Below are 25,134 nucleotides of genomic sequence, written 5' to 3' on the forward strand. Positions count from 1 at the left end.
TAATGACATGTTCAAATATTTCCAGGGATCTATAACTTTGATTCGAGTGATTTAAGCGAGAGAAAAGAAGATAAACAATGAACACTGATAAACCAACCATCATACTCATTAAATTGAAGCAAAGTGTAATATGAGCAGTTCGCATAAAAGAAACAAGTAGCCACAGGCAACAATACAAAATAAAAAGACCCCATCAACAACCATGATGGGGCTCACCGTATAAAAAAAGATAAGACAAAATCTAATCTTCCCACTCTACGTAGGTCAAAGGCCCTCCATTATTGAAGTACTTCAAACTCCACCTCTTTGACTCGTTGAATAACTTCCTTGTTCGCTCTTGGTCACGTCTTAGAACAAGACTTTGAATAACCATATTCTTTCAAAAAATCATTCCATCTAAGTATTGACACTTCTCAATCAACTTCTCGTACTCATTGCATTCTGGAAACGGAATTTGGTCATCATCTTTTTCCTCAAACCGAAGCTTGAGATTTGCAACCTCTTCTACAACTTTTCCCAACTAAATGTTGCTTCCGAGTTGTGTTTACACCCCAAGCCTCTAAGTGTTCTCCTCTTCAAACTGGACATCTTTAGCTCGAAGCTGCTTCTCTAACTCTTCGATCTTGGCTCTATATTTTTTCTCCACCTTGGCTCTGGATGCTTTAAGAACTTCATAAGCTTGACACTTTTACTTGATCTTCTCTTCAGCTTCTTCAATAATCTTCTTATGAACTTCAACAGAAATAGACGTGCTTCCTCTACTATCCTCGAACCTTGTTCTCTTCTTCGCTTTCACAACCCCATTCATTTCTATTTAAACTTTCTTAAGCTTGTGGACAATTGAGCTTTCCCTTGACTGGCCACAAGAAGCTTTACCCCTAACCCTTCATTCTTGCAAGTAGTCGGAGATTCTGTGCTTGAATCTGGTCGTAGGATCCCTTAGGCACAACATCTAGTTGATCAGGCTCTTGTGGATACAAAGTAACCTCCAGAGAGAAAGGCCAGTGACGATCTTCGTTCCTCTCCTCAATCCACTTAACATAAGGTGAATGGACTGCATAATCTTTCTTCCCAAAATATGTCCCTCCTTTCAGATGAATACTTCCCCATGCCTTAGCAACTCTTTCCATCCATCCAGTATTATCAGGCACGTCATAAAATAGGGATTCTTGCACATCTTTCTCCTAGGTGGAACTTTCAAAGCATACCCTAATTATCTTCGGGAAAGAGTTGGATTATAATTAATGTCACCCCGCATCCCCATGAGAGGCACATTGGAAAACTCCCCACAGCTAAAGATCATTTATTTAGTTTTAGATTTGCTCAAACTATGCTTGTACTAGTCAATGTCCTTGGAGGTGAGTCCCATCAGCCTTTTGGGACCACTTCAAGGTGTCTTGGGTATCAACAAAAGAACCTTGCCAAGGTAGATGACTTCTAAACCAATGGTATAACAATGGCGCACAACAATGAACGACACCACCTTTCCCTTAAAAACACCTAGAGTGTATGGAATGGTAAACATCTCCTAAGAGAGTTGGCACAGGTTTCCTCTGAATGAAGATATCAATAGCATTCTCATCAACGAACTTCACTTCATTAGGAAATAACACAATCCCATAAATACAACAAGCTAGAACAACATTGAAAGCCTTCCAATCTTCCTTGTCAGCTATACCATCAGCTTCTTTCAACAGAAAACTCAAATGATAACCATAAAAACTTCCCTTCTTCTTAAAGTTAGCCTTCACAACAGATTCGCTCAAATAAAGAGCAATAGTAACCTGAGCAACATCAGGTTTCTTCATGGAAGCATGGAAAGGTACTTGGTGCAAGATAGGAATGTGCAAGATACTGGAGTATTCCTCTAAAGTAGGCGCTAACATATAATCCAGGAACATGAAACATCTCAGAGTGTGATCATAAAACTATAGCAAAGTATGAATGGCATCCCTCTAGTACTCATTGAAAGGAGCTTCCACGTAACCCAAAATCCTTCCATAATCCTTTATGAAAACATCAAGATTGTTAGGGGAAGACCTCTTAGCTAGCTTGAGAAGATCATCCAGAACTAGGCATGGGAACTTGTAGATGATGTTATATCTGTAGTTGACCTTCTTAATAGTGTTCATCTTCAAAGATAGCTGAACAAAAAGATTTAAATACTAGAAAACCTAGAAATAAAATAACATGCATGTCAAAATGAGGTCAACAAATGCTTATGAATTCAATCGGATCAAGGTTTCCATAAAAATTGAGCAACTGATGCACTGTCAACAGAACTATGTCAAATGTCACAGGATCAAGGGATCAACGCCATTTCTGATTCTAAGAAAACCAGGTATGATGAAGGCTTGTTTTTCCTGTGAACCCCACCCTAACTCACAGGTAGGTTCTAGTCTTGGATAGAAACAGAGGTTCCTAATGGCCACCAGAGTCGTGGGTCTTCTATGAACAACACATTGTCTGATGCACGAAGGGTGTAGGATAAACGCATTCTCAAGAAAACCTCGTCTGGGTGTGGTTTCTCATGCCTCCTCATACATGTCAAGGGCCATGAGAGTTGACATGAGTATCCACTCTAATCCTATGTGTACACTGGCCTGGGTAGTGGGCCTTTTACCTCAATGTATCACCCACCCTCCAAAGAAACAACCGCATAGTAGCATAGTATAATAGAAACAATAATCCAGATGCAAATGCATCTTAACACATAAATGAGTAATAGAAATATAGCAATATACAAAAAACACCTAATAAAAAGAAAACAAACAAGAGCTAGGACTGACTTGCTAAGAAAGTCCCCACCAGAGTCCCCAATTGTTGCATTACGGAGAAACACGCACACAAAACAGAGTCGCCACCAGTGCTATTTATCCCAAGAGAGGGAACGGAAACACTGAGTAAACCTACAAAAGGATGAATCTGATGGTCTTGCGACCAAGATATGGGTAAGGGAGTTGATTATGAAAGGGGAAGGTATTAGCAACCCTCACGTCTGTAGTACTCTATATGATCCACTCTTGTTGTTCTAATCAAAGGGTGTGGCAAGTCTAAAACTAGGTTGTGAAGGGAATGCATTAAAATGGTTTATTAACAGAGAAAAAGAAAATATTTTTATTATTATGCTCGCTTCGGTTTCGCAACCCAATCCCTACGTATCAAACAGAATCAGGGCACTGTAGTTCTTCTAAAAAAGCTTTGGTGTGTTGGTGTTTTTTATGGATAACAACCCTTATTGACAATTTTCATAAGAAAAACCAGGTGGCAAAAGGAGTTTTGATTTGTTTAGTATTTTTGTTGAAAGGATACATCAAATGGTCCCTCATAAGGTGAGGGTATATGTGTATTTCTGTCTTAATTGTGAAAGAGTTTCAATAGTATTAGAGTGTTTTTGAATTTGATTAAGAAAAAAGGTTTTTTTTAGAGTGGATGCGAAAATAAAAGACTCACAAAAGGGGAATCTCAATCCTACTTTTGTTCATGCAATGTGGACCTAAAGTCGGGATCAAGGAAACTTCTACCTAATGTTGTCATACATGGATACCAACCCTGAGGTCTATTTAGTTCAATCTTGACCAAGAAATGACTAAAGAATCCTATGGGGAGCATGCAATCAAACACATAAACAATGTAATGAAAGCAAGCAAACATCACATGAACATGTAATTAGGTAAAAACCTATGTAAGTAACAAACCATGATCAAAGATAACACAAAGAGAACTTAAACAAGTAGCATTTATGATATCAAGGATAAATAAGAGATGAGATGGAAATTAAATAATCACACATTATATGAGAAGTAAACACTTACTCACACATAGGCACTTAAACAAGATACCTAAAGCAACACCTACTTAAACAAGCAAGCATCGAGGATTAAATAATATGCAAATAGGTGAACACCTAAGCAAGCAACAAGGTAAACGGAAAGATGATAATTGAACAATTACACATCAAACCATAAAGAGAAAGAGTTAAGGCATGCAAGAGATGAACATCTCCTAACCTAAAAACTGTTCTACTTGAACAGGTACGAAAGCAAAGCACACAAATAAAGGTTAACCAATCAAATGAACATGTTATCAAACATTGATGGGGCATAAACTTATCATCTAAGTAAGCACTTAGACATGTTAAATAAAAACTCTAAGGTTCATGAATAAGAGGTTTTGACATTAGAAGGACCAAATGGAAGATAACACTTAAACAAGCTAGCATACAAGGCTAAAAGTGTGGAGTGCTTAACTTAACATGGCAAAGAAGTGTCACAAAGATGCACAAAGGTAACGTCACAAACAACCCTAATTGAAAACTATTCCTCTAATATAGGTGCTAACAAGAAAAGACAAAAGAGAAGTGATATGGTGAATAAAGAATAGAAAAACATGAACAAGATAATCAACTTAAACATGTCTCTATGACATACAAAGATTTAAACAAGAATTGAGTTCAAAAGCATAAGCATCAAAGTAAACAAACATTCATTCAAGTCAACAAGAGAAGCAACTATTCCCAACAAGGGAGGGTGAGTGCAAGGCATGAAATTAGGAAATTAGACAAGAGAGGTAAATAGTTTAGACATGGCATAATCACACGTAAAAGACCTATAACCATCACCAAGGTAGCATATCAAAACATACTCAAAGATAGGAGCAAAAGATGAACATGGTGAAACATAAACATGCCTCTAAATGGAAAAAAACATCATGTTAAGCAAAAGTGAGAATGGAATATGGAAATGAGGTATAAAAGCCCATAATACAGAAGAAAATGGTATTCTATATCAACCATATACACCAACCAAACATTAAGAAGCCATAACACAAGGTATGCTTAGAGAAGGATCAGAAAGTGGGCAAGCAAACATTAGAAGTGGCACTCAATTGTAAACACAAACAAAAATGCATGGAATGACCCATATAATTGAGTAAAGGGTCTCTACCTCATGGCATATTAATTAAGAACAAGAGAGAACAACAAACCCTAAATGGTCGCACAAGTGCATCCTCTAATCAAACAATCAATATAAGCAAAAGCCAATCAATTAAGCATGCATTCTATCACACAAGAGAAGCATCTAGGAGACGCCAAAATAAGTGAAAATTAAAAAAAAAAAAACATCAAGAAGTCAGCCACTTACAAGTGTCCTAACATGTGTATAAGAGTGTGGCCAAGGAGTAACTCAAACATCAACAATTGTCCATAAGTATCTTAACAAATAAGCATGCAATCAAGGCTCATAAAAACACAATGGACATTCATCAACTTTAAAATCAAATGACCTCCAATACACACTGAAACCCTAAGAATATAGGTGTCTAAAAATTCCTAAAAGATTGGCTTAAGAACAAGTTCAAAATGACATCAATCATCAAGCATTACAATCCATTATTGACAATACAAGTTAAGCATCAAGAACAAGTTCAAACATAATCTAAAATGAATGATTACATCCTCAAAATAAAACCCAAATATCCTACATACATGTGCCTAAGTGTGTACAAAAATTGGGATTAAAAATCAAAGGGAAACATTAAGAATCAAGCCCTAATTCAAAAACTAGGTCAAACCAAACACAGTTCAAGATAAAATTAAAATAAAAAATAAATAAATAATAGAAAAATAAAATAAAAAATACAGAAAATTAAATAACATCCTAAAATTTAATCATGAATTTTTGGGGAATTTTTAGAGTCCCAGAAGTATTAAAATAAAATTAGAAAATGAAATATAACAAAAATAAATAAAATGAAGTCGAAGGAATAAAAGGGGTGTAATAGTAAAATTGAAATGAACTGAAAAGCAGGTTAAACACGCGCATGGGCTAAAAACCACGGGTGGGAAAAGCGAAGAGTGAAGGCCCGCGACCTAATTCCAATTATTTAGGTTTTAAATAAAATGTGAAAAATTAAATAAAACATAAAATCATGTGACTCGATATCAACCGGTCACACCCACATAAGTCAGAAACGACAAAAACAGACGCCAACCAATCAAACCACGCCACACATCACCTTCAACCATGGATTAGAAACCATGCACGATATAAACCCTAAATTCATGCATCTAACACAACAACTTCAAACATGCATAACTTCATCCACAATCCATGAAATCAAATAAAACAAAGAGCAAAATTGTAGACCGTGTAGCGTAAAACACAACCATGCCAATCATGGATAAAAATAGCATGAAATTCATGCAAAACAATTTTTTTTCAAAAGTTTCAGCAACTTCATACATCCAACACCCAAAGAATCAAGCAAAATTATCATGTTAAACTAACCATATACAATGTATACATGTTATTCATGGCATGTTTAGATCCAGAATGAAGGAGATGAAGAGAAGATAAGTTTACATAGTGGAGAAGGCCCCTTGCCTCTTGTGCTTGTTTAAGCTCCAAAAACCCCACCAACAAGGCTTTGTAGTCTTCAAATGAGAGTATGGTCATAGGAGAAATGAAGCGAGAAGAGCTTCAAATGAGGAAAAATGCTTGCAAGCTTCAATATGCAGATTCAGTTTCTCTCTCCTTAATGGCGTATGTGCATGAAATGGGAGCATGAAGGTCTTATATAAAGTGTGAGGATAGAGGTACAGTGCTGCCCAAGGTTGGAAATCCGTTGAGGGGTATGTTTGGAAGTTTGAGTTAAAAATGGGAGTGAGGTGTAAAGCTGCATTTCATGTTGATTTTGTGGTATGTTTGGTGCATTTTATCCATGAGAAATGAGGTATAAAATACAAGTGTAAGGTGGCACGTGAGGGAGAGCATAATCAACAAGTTTTCTCATTCAAACATTCCTTCTTTTGCCAAATGCATGGGAACAAGAGTGTGCATGAAAATCTCTTTGTTTGGGCTATTTAAGGAAAGGGAGGAATGATGTATGCGAGGGAAATGAAACATGCTTGGCCATTTGGATCAAAATGTGCAAAATTCTATTGATGCATGTTTTAATGTTAAGGTTTATGCATGTCCATGCAGTCATCTTGGGACGACCATAACTTGATATGTGTTCAACCAAACTTCACAAAACTTAGTACCTATGGAAAGAGGGAAGATCAAGGAACATTTTTCATGTTGAAAGAAATTTGAAATGAATCCTCTAACACTCCTTCAAATTTTCATGAATTTGCTTGAAAATTCTGACTTGAAACACTTAGAAAATTTTCTAAGCGTTGAACATTTGATGAATTTGAAAGACCCTTCTTCAAATTATCACAACTTAAACCATGATGCTTCATATGCCATAAAGTTGGTATCTCCTTAGTCATAGGGAAAATTATCCATGAAGACAACTGATCATTAACAACAAACTTGCCAAAAATAGTTGTAGTACCCCAAAATTTGCCCTCCCTTTTTGCCTTTCATCTAACCTATAACTTGAGACCCGCATATCCTCATTCGTGCCTCCTTCATATTAATCATTCGTTCATGATTAATGCATGTTAACAAGCATCATAGACTTATGATTATGGTTAATAAAAATCAGGATTGTGGCCTGAAGATTGTGGTATTGCTCATCATGTGGAGAAACCTTGATTGCCAGATTCATTGAGACCTTGATTCTTGAAGATTGCACCTTGACATTCATTTGTGCATCCCAACCCTAGTTCTTGATCTTAAGGGATCTTGTGTTTGACTTTGTGGATATCTGAATTTTAAACCCTAATGGCGGGCCCTTGGTTTGAGATTTTTCTTATGGAGATTTTTGTTTGGTTTGAAACCCTAATTTTGATCAGAGAGTTTCATGAATCGTAGGTTTAGCTTTGATGTGTTGGAAACCCTAGCTAAGGCTTATAACTTGGTGGCATCGCTTGTTGTGACTTCTCACTTGGACTGAGATTCTTGGTTGATACATAGCCTTAAAACTTTGACCTAGTAGACCATGATTCATGGTGCTATGTGCTTGATCTAAGGTTTGCTTGCATTCATATTTCATCCATTGACTTCATGTATCATGGCCCATTTGATCCATGTTTTATTTCATTCATTGTCTTCATAGTTTAATTCGTGCATCACATGTTTCATTAGTGTGTCGACATTCATACCTTGATTCGAGTCTATGACCCATTTGGCCAAGCTTTATGGTCTATTTGTTTTAAGGTCCATTTATACAATTTCTTAATACATTCATTATCCATTAATTCGTTGGTTGTGGTGCATGTAATATCATGGGTTCGAAGTAATGTCAAGCATGACACTTGGAAGAAAATGACAATTTAAAGCATGATTGGATGGATCAAAAGAACTATTTTCAAATCTACATTTTATCCAGTCCATACCACAATTACAAATGTCCATACAAAATTACAAAGAAATTGAACTTTAACCAATTGTTGACTTTTGTCAACAATTGACTTTTTGGTAAACTTTGACGATAGTCAACTGGATTACAATCATGAACCATTAAACCTTTCTACCATTCACCATGAACCATAAGCCTTTAAAACCATTTCTAATTTCAATTTACATATTAAAATTGATTTTAAAACCATGGCATTTCATCATTAGCAATCATTAGCAATAATTAGCAATCACTATTTATTAATCACTAATATCAATCATTAGCAATCATTAACCTAAATCATTAATGTTGAACAATTAATTCAGTTTAATCCAATCCAATCCATATTTTTAAACACATCATAAACAATAATTCTCAATTCAAGTGAATCAAAAACATTCAATGTGACTTTCCATTTCATACAATTTACAAACTTTTTTATTTAAATTCAATTTTGAGATTCATACACATAATCAATGTTAAATACCTTACACATTACAAATGAGCATATTCCAAAAACAAAGCACAAAATAACATATGACCAAAGTTCTAATTCCTAATCTACTAATTCATGACAAAGTTCCTCAAATTTCATCCACCTTTTCTTGATGACCAGCTCCATCTAAACCAATGCCAATCCAAGCAATCTCCATTGGCCTGCAAAAGGATCGGCACGGACAGGATAAGATCACTTTTGATCATCTAAAGTAAATAAAAAGAAACAATTTAACATGAGGACAGTACATTATGGTTACACCGGTATTTGACAGCAAAAAAGAGATTGACTCAAGCCATTTTCCTGCTAAGCAATTTTGCATAATTATTCTGCAAAAACCAACCAACTCCATCAATGACTAACTAATAGAATCTATCAACTAACTAAAACAGTTTGCTAACAAGGAAATAACAGGTTTTTAACTAACTATGAAATAGGGGTAACTAACCTAACAACCAAAAAAATTCTAACCGAATGGAGGAGGATATAATTAAAAGAAGCAGATAATCAGTAGGGAATAAGAGACAATTACACTGAATTTTTGGGAAGAGGATGCAAATTGAGAATTACATTCTTACCATCACTCTCTACCTCTTGATCATTTTCTCTCCCTCGCCTCAAACTTGAACTGAGTTCTCAACCTTTCAAGGACCTTCAACAACTATGCCATTCATAAAACCTGAACCGAACTCACCTCTAACCAACTCCACCATGCAATTCAAAACCATTTAATGTGGAAACTACTTAACCAAAATTCATTCATTCTATTCCAATAACATTCAGAATTCTGTTTGAATTTCACTTAGATTGTATTCCAATTTCATAACAGATTTTTCTTCAATTAATCAACAGAACCTCATAACAGAATTATCAACTAACCTAATAGTCTAACTAACTGACCTGATTTCCCGAAAGTCTTCCTGAATCGGTTAAGATGAATGCTCTATATAAACACCTCAAGCCTCATTCTGAGGGAGGTTCTTCACACCAATCTTCTTCTTCTTCTTCTTCTTTTTCACACTAATCTTCTTCTTCTTCTTCTTGACACTAATCTTCTTCTTCCTCAAGCCACTTTCCAACTACCTCAATACCTTGCACAAATTCTTATATCAACATCACGAGTTCATGGCCATAAGCCTGCAGGAGAAACAAAAAATGCAAGGAATTCCCTGAACTGATCAACACCTCCACACAAAAATAGAAACACACAGTGACAGAAAGAAGAAAGAAGAAAGAAGAAAAGGTTGACACCTGTATTCGTCACGAGGTTCAATCTGATTTAACAATGTCAATTTGTTAAAGACGATAATGGATTCGATTTGTTGGAATTTGGTGGAAGTTACATCGTGGGGTTTTGTGGAAGTTACGCCGTGAATTCAAATATGTTTTCCATCATTAGAAGAAGCTAACAGAAGAATAAGCACAAGGCAAAGAAGATAAGAAAAGAAGCGAAACACAAAGTTAATAACTGAAAGGTGAAGAAGCATTACCAAGACAAAAGAACCTCGATTCACTGTGCAATTTCGCTTTCACCATTCAACGTGATGCTCCTAGCTTATCTCTGTTCTTATTCATCGTTCCACCGTGATTACGACTCAACAAGAACACACAATAAGCAAAAGAACATCATCGCAAATGAAGATAGAATCGACGAACGCATCGATTTTATTCGTGGACGCCATCAGGTAAGATTTTTCTCCGCCACCGTAAGAGCTCCTTCATTCATATTTCCACCAAGGAATTCTTCCTTTTGGGTTCCTTTAGAAGCAAATCTAGGGTCAGGTCACCGCATTTGATATGTCTTGTGATTGTATATAAAATATAGTCTATCGGGTACTTCACTGCAAGTGAACAGTCCAGTCACTTTAGTTTTAAAAGATATCGAACCCACAGGGACCGATGGTCAAACTAATACTATCGATGTTACTATGTTTAGCTAAGGAGATGATTTTTAGAGGTTTGGTTGAACAAAAATTAAATCTAAAGGAAATTAAGTTTTTAAAAGAATATTAATGGAGGGATATCAGTATGCAACGCATTAATCGTCAGGGTTTTGATAAGTCACTGGTGTATATTTTAATTACCAAATACCTTTTAGTAGAAAATACTCATTTAAAAGGCTTTAACTCACACTCTCATGATTGTTGACTCGGACTATACTTTTAAGTCCGAATGTACGCTCTCACTGTCCCATTTGAAGTTAAAAATACTTTTTGAAATAAATAAGTTCTAATTGCTTTTAAAGTGCTCTCGCTATTTTTAAAATCAATGCCTAGTTTTTACTATCCAGTTCGACCCTCACGCTCTCACGATTGTCGGTTCTAACCTTAGTTAATTTCCCACTCTCGAGGCAAAACCGTATTAAATAGCTTCTCACTCTCGTGACTGAGACAACCTATGTCCCATAGTGAAATTCTAAAATAAAATATAGAAAATTTAAATTTTTTAAATAACAAGACTGAATTAATTAAAATATACTATTTCACATATATATGCTTCAAATATGTTTTACATAAAGTTTGACACCATTAAGACTAGTGGCCTTGCCACATAGATAAAACTTAAAATAAAAGTAGATGAAGAAAATCAAAAGAAAGCTTAACAAAAGGACCTCCTAAGTCCAACAGGACTGACACTTATACTGACTGTATATAATATTACGTAGTAGTAACGATGTGATAAGCGTTTGACAAAATGCTAGCAACCTTCAGCCTTGTCACTCCATAACCTTCCCTCCTAAATGGTCTAGCTCGTCGCCTGATCTTCATAGATCAAAACAAAGATACAAGACAAAAAGAATACATGACTAAGATTTACGTACAAGTTTAAAAGTGGGAATAGGATGTAAAATAGTAATATATATATATATATATATATATATATATATGACAACCACAACTATTCGAACAAGCGTATTTTTATCCCATATTTACTTATCCTCTATAAGTGTTTATTCTAATGCATCCCCGAACTATATGCTGACTCAGGCCACTAAACGCTGTCAAGGATACCTATCCCATTTACCAAAATCAGATATCACAAGACCACATGCCACCAACGTACTCCCAATTACCAAGAGTTACGCCACCTAACTTCACATGGAGTCGAGGTGTTATAAGTCGATCGTCCATGAGGATTCAGGCCAAGACCCTCGTCTTGCCTAGCATGCATAAATAATAATCTCTGTCGGGATTGTAGGAGACTTATCAACCTCGTACGTCCCATACTGCACGACAGTGGACTTACACATTCCTCAATGCAGGTCTATATGATCACTCAACCATCTTGTAGCAACTCTCAACCATAAGTATTTAGTTAATATTTGAGAAATATCGTATCAACTTTTCAGGTCATTGTTATTATCTAATTACTTCGGTTGAGTGCCAAATCCATTAAATGTCTTGTCTATTTCTCCTTGGCGTGATACTTATCTCTATATAAGTAGTTCGGTTTATACAATGAATAATGTATGGTTGACTTCCCAGGTAAGAAAGGTGGACCGTAAAGGACATGGTCGACCAAGTCTTTTCCTTAGCCAGAATCCAACCGAATACAACTACTCAATGTATCCAACTTCCCTTATTTCATTGGGGATCTAACACTTAATATCTAATCAATGTTGTTGTTTCTCTCCTTAATAGATCATTTTGTTAGTCTATCAATCACAATCATTCAAGTATAAATAGAATAAACAATTAGACAATTAATCAAACAATGTAAGCATAATACAACCTCAGATTGTCATAGGTCATTCTTATGATAAATAATTAAGGTCGGCATAACCTCGCTTAGTGATTTGGGAAAATCATTATTCGAGAATAGACTCTCCTTACTTATTTATCGCTAGTAGGACTTGGGTCACCACTACACACATATATATATTAAGCTATTTTACGCTAACCGTCTCAACGTATACGAGATCTTGCCCCCACCTTTTGTTGTTGATCGTTGTTGAAAGTCCACAGGCGTTTTCTCTGATGTTTGCCTAGAACCTAATTTACGATAACCGTTGAATTGTACGAAATTTATAAAATAATTAGAATATAATTTACGGTTAAATAAACATAATCCCGTTACAAATTAAAATATTTATTTATTTAAAATATTTATAATAACCTCTACTATATTTAAATCGTTATTAAATTCAAGTATAAATTAGACTATACTCGCGTTCGGATTTGTTTGTTTTAGAAAATTATCAAGAGTGTATTCCTAATAACATTTTAATTTTATAATAATACTTGGGCATTATAACAACTTAAAATGGTACAAAATTTCTTGGACTTTATAAGTTCAATATCTTGACGTCTGAACGATAATTTAAATCGAATTCTTAAAATAACCTTTATATAAATAACATAATTAGAATAATTAAATTATAACGGCTTACCGGTTACTTATGAAAATGATTTGAGCATAACTTTGACGTATCAAACTCCTTTAAAACTATAGAAGAACTTTGACCCCAAAATAACTCTAAAAACTACAAACCGACACCGTGAAAACTTCGACAACTAAAACTAATATTTCTATATGAAGAAACTAGAGAAAGAAGGAAATAAAGAGGTAAGAAAGATGATTTGTGAATGAATGAATGAAAATGGGGTGAGAAAGACCCCTATTTATACTAGTTGTAAGATATTAAAATAATGTAAATTTATCTCCTTTTGCCCATGCTTTCTAACTTTTCAACTCTTACTAGTAAATATGTCTTTATCAAATATTTACAAGTCTTGCATGAATAGTTTTATAGATGTTCTAATATGACTTTGTGAAAATAGTTGGTGAGAAATGTATGGAAGTTTGATTTTCCACTATTTCATGCATATGATCATGTAGAATATTAATAGAAAAATAAAATGTATTTCTTTTATAAAATGAAACGATAAGTTTAATAATAATAATAATAATAATAATAACAACAAGGTTAATTATTTAATACATTTATTAACTTAAGGTTATTTCATTTACTATTTTTTTTTAAGATTAGTTTGTAGAGTAAAATAGTGATATTCAAATCAAATAACATCAAATAATATAATAACAAAACAACAAAAGTAATAATAATAAAAATAATATGGATAATTAATTACCTTAAAATTAAGTATTTAAATGACTAGTTTGAAAGTTTAGTTTGTAAAATAAAACGATGATATTCAAATTGAATAATAATATTAATAATAAAATAAAGAGTAATTAGTTGATAAATTAATTATTATAGCTGCTAGTTTCAATGTTTAGTTTGTAATAATTAGCGATGTTAAAATCTCAATTATAATCATATATATTATTTAAGGTATAGAAAATTAGGATGTTACAGGGACAAAGTTAATTAAATTTAAATTAAAAACTACAGCCAAAAAGATTATTTGAGAAAAGAAGTTTACACTGATTATTATTAAATCCCGTCTAATTAAATTGTTTACATACAGATACCGGTAGTTTAGCCAGACATATTAATTAATGCAAACACAGACGGACATAAACAACTTAACAATAAGGCAAACATGATTATTTAATAATAAAGCAATAATAATAATAATAATAATTGAATAAAAACCTGGAACTTTGATTAATCGAATATGCTGAATTTTGAAGTACTTGAGCAGTCCTCCACAGGTCGGTAGGATTCTGCTTCTTCGAAACAATTGCTTAAACTAAACTAAATAAATTGCAGTAGTTCCCTAGTGTAGGAAACTACTACTTTTGGTTAAATGAAAAACATAAAGGGAAGGGAAAAAATCAAAGCTCTGAACGAAACGGTAAACAAATTGCGGTAAAAGAAAACAATGTTACTGAAGAAAAAAATAATAGAAAACAAAATTGTTGTGGAAAATAAATGCAGAGAAAGATCTTGAAAGTTGGCTTCAGGGAGGAAAATCAAGCGTGCTCATAGGTTTCCAACTTCCATCCTTTTATAATCTCCATTTGGTCTTCATAGTTGAGAGAAATAAGGGTGACTTGGTTGAGTGAGAGGTTCACGAGAAAGTGGGTTGAGGAGCGAAAACTGGGGTGTGTGGATCACTTCTGTTGAACAATTCATATTACGCTGCTTTTGGCCTTGTGACGGTCGTGGTGGGTCGGTGACGTTCGTCACAACCAGGTCGTGACGAGGCTTGTGACGGTCGTCACCTGCACAAAATTTATACTTTCTAGTTTTTCTGGTTTTTCTCCTGTTTCTCTTCTGTTTCTTCTTCTTTTCCTTCCTTTTATATACTTTGATCATTTAAGCATGTGAATTGAAATACCTGCAAAAATAACTCGAACACTTGCGGAATAATCGGAATATAAATGAAAATTGTACGATTTTTGAATGTAAATCAAGGCAAATATACGATGTATTTTCGTGTTATCAAACTCCCCTATACTTGAATCTTTGCTTGTCCTCAAGCAAATAGTCAGTATGAAATTCGAAACACTAGATAAATGCGAATACATGACAAATTTCCAATTCGTACGTGGTTGTTAGGTATTCTGTTAGAATAACAGATACTCAAGTAAAACACTAAAGATACAGTGACGACACAAGCAATAAGCATTAACATAGATCTCTCTTTTGTACAAACCAGTTCGAATCATGCTATTATAGCTCAACCTAATGCCTCTCGTTCCTATTTCACTCGGTTTCATTCTAGCGCAATCACATTAAGATCTTTTTCTTTACATGCACTTAGTGAAGTAGCCGGTTAGTGGCTTTGACCCTTTTTTGGTAAGGGGTCTGGTATACTAGTGTGGTAACCCTTTATATATCCCATTTGAAGGTTGTGAGGGATCGAACCGTAGTTCTCCCTACCGAGTCTAGTACTAGTTACCTTTGAACCAACTGGCAACGAGTTTTTCTTTCCTTTTGTATATCTTGCAACCATTTGTATGGTGCATTTTCAATTTTTCAATAGCAAAAGTATGAAGAATCTTCTTAATTCGTAGGCATCAATCACTTATATTCATCGGCTCTTCACATGGTTTGTGTTTAAGACGGTGTGGCTGGTAGTATAAACTACTAGGGGTTAATCTAGAACGGAGACTTAAGGTATCGGTATAATGGGTATTCAAACTGATCTCGTAAAAGTGAGATCTAAGGTGTCAGGACTGTATGGATCTTGTTAGATTTTTCTCAGCTTCCTAACATAACCTACGTAAGACAACCTATATACTCATAGGGTATGCATTTTACATAAAAACAAAAAAAAATTGTTATGGAAAATTAGATAGAAATAAATGAACGATTAGCTACGAACAAATAAACGAAAGACAAATTTTTTGTTTTATGGAAAAAAATAGAAAAAAAATAAAGGAAAGACAAGGATTCCCTCCAACACTTAAACAAAGCATTGTCCTCAATGAGACAAAATAAAGTGGGAAAAGGGAAGAAACAGGAGGATCGCTACTCTTCGCCATGATGTTAGGCTCTGCGTGCTCTAACTCTTGCTCGTGCATGTTCACTTCTACCATGCTGGGTAGGATCTAACCCCACATGATGAGTGTACTCCTGGATGGCATCAACGCGATATGTCAAGGCACTCATCTCTTCAGATAGTTCTGCCATCCCTTGGTCATGCCAGTTTGCTTAGTCATGTTGGTCCCTCTGTATTTGTTGGATCTCTTGCATCATTTTCGTCTGGCGCTCTTCCATCCTCTGGTTATGTCACAACATCTCAGCATAGATGTCTTCCATGGTGGCAGGTCAGCGCTCATTTCTTTGTTGGCTTCTCGAAGATGTCTCTACAGTATGCTCAGGAGGTGGTTGTGGCACCTGTCGATCCATCTCTTCTTCAATTTCATCGGCTCCATTATCATTAGGATCTTCTTCTTTAGGCTCAGGAGCATTCGGATCGAAAATCCAATTTGCCATATTCTGCGGATCTGTACGGTTCCTGTTGGGCATAATGATGTAGCGAACTATCTTGTTCCGAACCACAGGGTGGTACTTACCGTCGTCTCTGATCTTGATGAGGTGCGAGGAATGACAATAGTAAATCTTTAGGAACTCGGCCGAGAAGGAAGGTAAGTTGGAGAGCTTATCCCCAAGATTCGGGCCTAATGCTATGGAGGTGATGATTCCTCCAAAACAGAACGCTGTGTTGCCTCTTATGCAGGAAGCCTGGATGTTGGCTAACAAGAATGGGGTGGCATTGAACGCCACTGGAGTGAACACACAGTGAAGGAAGAAAAGTTCCTTAGAGTTTACCTTATGGTTGTTTACTCTTCCGAAGACCGTGTGTCCTAAGACTCGGTGGAAATATCTTATAGCCGGGTTGTGGATGTATGTTGCATTGAGTGCATCCCAGCTTGTGACGTTCACGTTGGTAAGGCTGTGCCACACTCCAAATGCTATTTCCGACCATCCGTCAGGGATACAACAGTGAACTCCATCTCCATGTCGGAAAGCAAGTATTCACGCTATTTGAGTTTGGGTCAAGGAATACTCGGTACCGAACATTCTAAATGTGGCGGCTCCGGTGAGGAACTGAGTTGCACCGGGAGGTGTTATATAGGAGAATGAACTCAGGAATTCCAGGGTCAGCGCCTCATAAGTTGGTTGTGGGTTGGTGCAGAGCTGCGTCAAACCAGAGGAGTTCAGCATCTATTCCACGCCATTAGATAGCCCTAACTCTGTCAGACAATCATTATCATCGTATCTCGTAGGTTGGACTGGACGTTGATAGAACCTGAGGTAGTTGTCTCTTTGTCGTTCGCCGGCTTCTCCCTCTCTAAATGTGATATTTGAAAGGTCGGGAGCAGGTCTCTCTTGACGGGCCATTGAGTGTGGGAATTGCAATATAGGTTTTGGTGGAAGAGATGGATTTCGTGAGTTATAGGGAACTCACTTGTTTCTTGCTTAAAATAGGAAGTGGTGGAAGGGTTAATGGAGAAATAAGTGGTGTGAGTGGGATGGTTAAGGAAAACAAAAGGATTAGATGAGGAAGAAGAAGAGAAATGTGCCTGTTTAAATAGGGAAACAGAGCACGCGTTCTGGATCCGTGACGAGTGTCACAGGGCTGTTACGGTCGTCACGCGTAACAGTCTTATGTAACGGTCACACGCAACGGTCATATGTAACGGTCATATACTTCATGTGTGACGGGCGTGGCACTTCTGTGACTGGCGTCAGGCTTCTATGACGGGCGTAACACATCATGTGACGCTCGTCACATGCAACGGTCACAATTTTGCAAAATCGCCAAAAAATATAAAAATTAAAATAAAAAGAATACAAAATTTACTGCATGCTTAATTTCTAACTTTTTGCATGTTATGAGTGAATTATATTGTCAGTACCATAGCAAAAGTAGAGATTATTATAACTAGAAGAAGGTAAAGACAATAACAGTATAGAAACATAGTAATAAAATAATTGCAGCAGTACAAAATAAAATAACAGCAGTATGGAATTAACAGTTGTAACAAAATTAAACTGACGGAGGGAAATTAAATTGATCATAGAAACAAAAGAAATAACTATGTCATTTATATTAAATTTAAAGACGAAAGTTAAATGTGACATTAATCCTTAAAAAAATAATAGCAATAAAGTGCTCCCTCCCCACACTAAAATATAGTAGTGTCCTCATTGCTTTAATGTGAGTAGGAAAATTCAGCGATCGATGTAATTAGCCACGGTGCTGTCCCAACGCAGCTACAACCTGGTTCAAGTGATCAAACTGTTCGACGACGACATCCATTAAGCCTAAGACATCAAGGCACATGCTTTTTATTTCATCTTTCACATTAGTAATGTCAGTATGGAAACCATCCAAACGGGTAAGGATTATGGTCAGATTTTCGGCATAGGATGGAATTTCTGGTTCATCCAGATTATAGTAGTTTGGAGGGGTTTCAGAGTCAGATTCATCAATAGATATAGGGTCATCTAAATACTCATAAATAGGTGGTGTCTCAGGAGATGATGGTGGAGCAATATGGTGTTCATCTAAATCATATAGCCAATTATTTCGGTTATGGACACTTGTTCTTTCATGGTTTGGTAAGGTAAATAGATGGACAACTTCATCATTAATTAGGTAGTCAAAAGTATCCGGCCCAAGGTTTCCTATAATTCTTCGGTCGAAGCAAAAGTCAATATCCATGGGTTGGATATGTCCAAAAGGTGTACGCTCGTTAAGTGGGTGTCTAAGTCCAATGGCATCAGCTATCATGGTTACTAGGCCTCCTATTATGATTGGGGTGCGATTGTTCTTTGCAAGGTAAACAAATTTTTCCATCATAAATGTTATAGCATTGACATGTCGACCTTGGTCGACACAGAGTAAGATGAAAAGTTCATCCCTTGACAATAAGGTGTTGTTCACCTCTTTTCCAAATAGGGTGTGGGCTAGTATTTTGTGGAAGTAGTGGATAGCAGGGTTGTGTATCATTTGGGAGTGCATCCCGTGTGGGTCAGGGTGGTGGTCTCCAGTTAAACTACCCCAAAAGTAATCTAGGTCGATGTCATTGATTAATTCCTCCTGGCAGGTAGTGAATACAAATGGGCCACTAGGAAATCCTAGAAGGTCAGCAAGGTCTCTACGGTTATAAGTGAAATTCATACCAAACAGCCTAAAGGAAATTAACCCTTTGTTGAGTCCGTAACCATGCTCGGGGTTGTAAACTAGGGAGCTGAGGAATTCTAGGGTAAGCTCACGGTATGTGACAAACCTTCTCTTAATAGAAGCATTCTCCCAACCTGGCTGGTTAAACATAAATAAGATGCTATCGCGAATACCTAACCTATCCATGGTAGGTCCATCATAATATATGGATAAAGTCATATCCTTCTGAGCTAAATAATCACAACGCCTTCTCTGAACTCTGCCTCTGAAAACTGTATCTACTGGTTGCATGATGAAAGTTAGTTACTAACTAGTTATAAATTCGCCTGTTAATCAGTATCCAATATTTCTAAGTTAGTAACGAGAAACAACAAGTACATTACTGCATAGAATCAAGGAAAGGGAGCAAAATAAAAGTAATAGTCAAAGAAGGAAAACGCTTAAAATGCAAAACATAAAAATAACAAAATCAATAAAAAATTAAAAAGAGGCGGGTTGTCTTCCATTAAGCACTTTGTTTAATGTCGTAAGTTCGACAGTAACGTTGCGATATATTAGTTTTGGGGTTGAGCGGGAAGCTCTATAAGTCTTAGACTATTTGAATAGTCTCTATTGTCAATATTATGATAATGTTTTACTCACTGCCCGTTTACCATGAACGATTCACTATTTCTACCCTTGATTTCTATCGCACCGCTTTTAAAAACTTTTGTAATTTCAAAAGGGCCTGACCCCCTAGATTTAAGTTTTCCCGGAAAAAGCTTAAGTCTTGAATTAAATAGTAGCACTACATCACTGACATTAAACTCTTTCCTAGATATACGTTTATCGTGCCATTTTTTGGTTCATTCTTTGTATATCTTGGTATTCTCATAGGCGTCTAGTCTAAGTTCTTCCAATTCGTGAATGTCTAAAATTCGCTTCTCGCCTGCGGAAGTGTAATTTAGATTTAGGGTCTTGATTGCCCAATAAGCTTTGTGTTCTAACTCCACAGGGAGGTGACATGATTTACCATAGACTAATTTAAAGGGGGTGGTCCCTATTGGGGTCTTGTAGGTTGTTCCATATGCCCATAGAGCTTTATTTAGTTTAGATGACCAGTCGTTTCTAGATATTCTGACAGTCTTTTCTAGAATTTGTTTGATCTCTCTATTCGAAACTTTGACTTGCCCACTGGTTTGTGGGTGATAGGGTGTTGCTACACGGTGTCGGACTCCATACTTCAGAAGAAGTTTTCCAAAGATATTTGATATGAAATGGGAGCCACCGTCACTAACTACTATTTAGGCACACCGAATCTAGGAAAGATTATGTTCTTGAACAACTTAATCACTACTCGTGTGTCATTTGTCGGAGAAGCTACAGCCTCGACCCATTTTGAAACGTAATCGACAGCTACGAGTATGTACTTATTACCAAAAGAAGACGGGAATGGTCCCATGAAGTCAATCCCCCGCACATCAAAAACTTCCACTTCTAAGATGACTGTTTGTGGCATTTCGTCGCGTCTTGAAACGTTACCAGTGTGTTGGCACCGGTCGCAATTTATAACCGCATTATGGACATCTTTCCATAGAGTGGGCCAAAAGAGGCCAGATTGTAAGATCTTAGCACAAGTTTTTGAAGTGCTTGCATGCCCATCATAGGGAGCAGAATGGCAATGAGAGATTATATCGTCTATTTCATCCTCAGGAACACATCAACGGAAAATACCGTCGGTACCTCTCTTGAAAAGTAGAGGTTCATCCCAGTAGTACTGTTTTAGATCATGAAAGAATTTCTTATTTTGTTGGTATGATAGGTCCAGTGGAAGTGCTCCAACAGCTAGATAGTTGACAAAATCAGCGTACCATGGCAGAGTTATATTCGCATGAATTTCTTCCATGGATTCTTCTATTTCGGTATCATTTAAGGTTAGCTCAGACATGTCGCTTTCCATTTGGGCTATAAGTCGTTCGTAAGGGAAATCATCATTGATTGGAATTTGTTCAGGCTTATTCCCTTCGGTTCGTGATAAGTGGTCTGCTACTACGTTCTCAGTACCCTTCTTATCTTTTATTTCTAAGTCAAATTCTTGTAAGAGTAGATCCATCTTAAGAGTCTTGGTTTGGCATCCTTCTTACTTAGCAAATATCTAATAGCAACATGATCAGTATAGATGACGATTTTCGCTCCTACTAAGTAAGAACGGAATTTATCTAAAGCGAACTCAACGGCTAGCAGTTCCTTTTCAGTGGTGGCATAGTTCATTTGGGCAGGATCAAATGTTCTACTTGCGTAGTAGATCGCATGAAGTTTTTTATCCTTCCTTTGTCCTAGCACTGCGCCTACGGCATAGTCACTCGCATCACACATGATTTCGAATGGTAATCTCCAGTCAAGTGGTTGCATGATAGGTGTGGTGATTAAATAAAGTTTTTAATTATTCAAATGCTGTTAAACATTTCTCATCAAAGATAAAGTCAGCGTCTTTCATTAATAAACCAGTCAGTGGTTTGGTAATTTCCGAGAAATATTTGATAAAGCGTCGGTAGAAACCGGTGTGTCCTAAAAAGCTTCATATTTCTCGTACGGTTTTCGGAGGTTGAAGATTCTCTATGATTTCAATCTTAGCTTTGTCTACTTCAATTCATTTATCAGATACTAGTGTCCTAACACGATTCCTTTTTGAACCATGAAATGGCATTTCTCCCAGATTAAGACGAGATTCACCTTTACGCATCTTTCAAGTACCATTTCAATGTTTGATAGACATCCTTCGAAACTCTGCCCACAAACAGAAAAATCGTCCATAAAGACTTCCATAATGTCGTCTATAAAGTCAGCGAAGATTGACATCATGCATCTTTGGAATGTTGCGGGAGCGTTGCATAGTCCAAATGGCATTCGTCAATAAGCAAATGTACCATAAGGGCATGTGAAGGTTGTTTTCTCTTGGTCGACAGGATGGATAGGAATTTGAAAGAATCCTAAATAACCGTCTAGATAGCAGAAGTGGGAACGCTTAACCAATCGTTCAAGCATTTGATCAATGAAAGGCAGAGGAAAATGATCCTTTCGAGTGGATTTGTTTAGTTTCCTATAATCGATGCACATTCTACTTCCGATCACAACTCTTTATGCCATAGATTCACCCTTCTCGTTCTTAACAACTATAACACCCCCTTTCTTGGGTACTACATGAATGGGGATAACCCATTGACTATCGGAGATCGGGTATATGATTCCTGCATCTAATAACTTCTTTACTTCATCCTGGACTACAGTTCTTAAGATTGGGTTGATCCTTCTCTGGTGTTCTCTAGAGGTTTTACAATATTCCTCTACCATAATGTGATGCATACAGATAGAAGGACTTATTCCTTTTAGGTCGGTGATGTTGTAGCCTAACGCAATTGGATATTTTCTTAAGACATCTAGTAACTTTTCAGTTTCCATCTGTCCTAAGTCTGCATTGACTATTACTGGTCTTTTGAGTTCAGTGTCTAGGAATTCGTATCTTAGGTTCTTTGGTAGTGTTTTTAATTCTAAGTCTGGTTTCTTCGAGCATGGCATGTGATTGGGTGTAAGTGCTAAGCATTCGCTTAGACTGTCATTTTGGTATGGTTCACGCTAATTATCATCTTCAAAGATTGGAGGGATTTGGATTTTCATTATATCAGAATATGTGGTTTCTTGCATCTCCATCTCTCTTATGCACTCGTCTATGACATCAAGTAGATAACAGGTGTCGTCTATAGCTGGCGCTTGTAAGAATTGTGTCAAGATGAATTCAACCTTTTCTTCTCCAACTTCGAATGTTAGCTTACCTCTTTTCACATCTATTATGGCTCCGGAGGTAGCTAAGAATGGCCTTCCTAATATAATAGGTGTAGTGGCATCTTCTTTGATGTCCATGATTATGAAGTATGTAGGAATGTAGAATTGTCCTACATGTACTGGGACATTCTCTAGTATACCAACAGGATATTTGATTGAGCGGTCAACTAGTTGAACAAACATCTTGGTTGGTCTTAGTTCTCCCGTGTTGAGCCTTTTACAGATGTTTAAGGGCATTACACTAATGCTGGCTCCTAAGTCACATAGAGCTTTATCTATGACGAACTTTCCAATGACACAGGGTATGGAGAAACTACCTTGGTCTTTTAGTTTGGGAGGCATGTTGTTTTGGATTATTGCGTTACACTCAGTAGTAGGTGTAATTATTTTGTTATCCTTGATCTTTTTCTTATTGGATAGGATATCTTTAAGAAATTTGGCATATGAGGGCATCTTTGTGATGGCTTCTATAAAGGGAATTGAAATATTCAGTTGCTTTAGAAGTTCAACAAATTTCCTAAATTGCCCTGCAGTTTTAGAATTTGCGAGTCTTTGAGGATACGGAATGGGTGGTTTTTAAGGTGGTGGAGGCACATAAGGTTTTTCTTTCTCTTCTGCCTCTTGGGTATTATCTTCCTTCTCCTTCGGTTCACTTACCTTCTCAGTTGTTGTTTTGTCAGGTTTTTGGTACATGGCAGGATTTTGGAGTCTTGGATCCACGAGTCCGTCTAGTTCTTTTCCACTTCTCAATATAACGGCATTTGCATGTCCTTTTGGATTAGGTTATGGCTGTCCAGGAAATGTGCCGGCGGGAGCAGCAGTAGATGCTTGTTATTGAGCCACTTGTGAAATCTGTGTTTCAAGCATTTTGTTGTGGGTGGCTAAGGCGTCTACTTTGCTCGCTAATTGTTTAAGTTGCTCACTAGTATGTATGTTTTGGTTCAAGAAGTCTTTGTTTGTTTGAGCTTGGGTAGCTATGAAGCTTTCCATCATTAGTTCAAGGTTGGACTTCCTAGACATGTTAGGAGCATTAGTAGTTGGCTGTTGATATCCAGGTGGAACAGCGGGTGCTTGGCCAGGTGCATACAAGGCGTTGTTGTTCTTGTACGAAAAGTTGGGATGGTTTTTCTAACTTGGGTTATAGGTATTCGAATAAGGATTCCCTTGTGCATAATTTACTTGATCAGTGGGGACTCTAGTTAAAATTTGACATTCTGGGGTAGTGTGTCCAGGAATTCCACATAACTCGTAGTTTGGAGTTACGGCAGCCACGGTGGCCGCAGGTGGTATTGTTAAGTTGTTTAACTTTTGAACAAGGGCGTCTACCTTTGCATGGACATGGTCAAGTCTACTGATTTCGTACATTCCACCTTTTGGTTGGAAATTTTCTACTGTAGTTCTTTCACCTCCCCATTGGCCATGGTTTTGGGCCATGTTTTCAATGAGTTGATAGGCTTCATTGTATGGCTTGTCCGTAAGTGCACCGCCTGCGGTAGCATCTACTGTCATTCTTGTGTTATATAGAAGCCCATTTTAAAATGTTTGAATGATCACCCAGTCTTCGAGACCGTGATGAGGACATATCCTCATCATGTCTTTGTATCTCTCCCACGCGTCATAGAGAGATTCTGCATCTTTTTGTCGAAATCTGTTGATTTGAGCTCTCAGCATAATAGTTTTGCTTGGCGGAAAATATCGGGCTAAGAAAACGTTCTTCAGTTCTTTCCATGTAGTAACTGAATTGGATGGCAAGGATTGCAACCAAGCCCAAGCTCTGTTTCTTAGAGAGAAAGGAAAAAGGCGTAGTCTTATCGCATTTTGAGATACACCATTCGCCTTCACAGTGTTTGCGTACTGCACAAACTTGGTCAAATGTTCATTAGGGTCGTCCGTAGGATTTCCAGCAAATTCATGTTGTTGGACAACTGATAATAGTGAGGGTTTCAACTTGAAATCATTTCGATCGATAGTAGGGGCATC

The 25,134-nt window shown here is 36.7% G+C and overlaps 1 non-coding gene across 1 annotated transcript; it reads left to right on the top strand.

The window, feature by feature from the left end:
- Positions 1-24,718: 24,718 nt before the first annotated feature.
- Positions 24,719-24,825, top strand: LOC127124895 (small nucleolar RNA R71). Its single transcript, XR_007804373.1, has one exon. It is a non-coding gene; the product is annotated as a small nucleolar RNA R71 (small nucleolar RNA).
- Positions 24,826-25,134: the final 309 nt, after the last annotated feature.

Source organism: Lathyrus oleraceus, chromosome 2 (assembly GCF_024323335.1).
Source record: "Lathyrus oleraceus cultivar Zhongwan6 chromosome 2, CAAS_Psat_ZW6_1.0, whole genome shotgun sequence".
Lineage (NCBI taxonomy): Eukaryota > Viridiplantae > Streptophyta > Magnoliopsida > Fabales > Fabaceae > Lathyrus > Lathyrus oleraceus.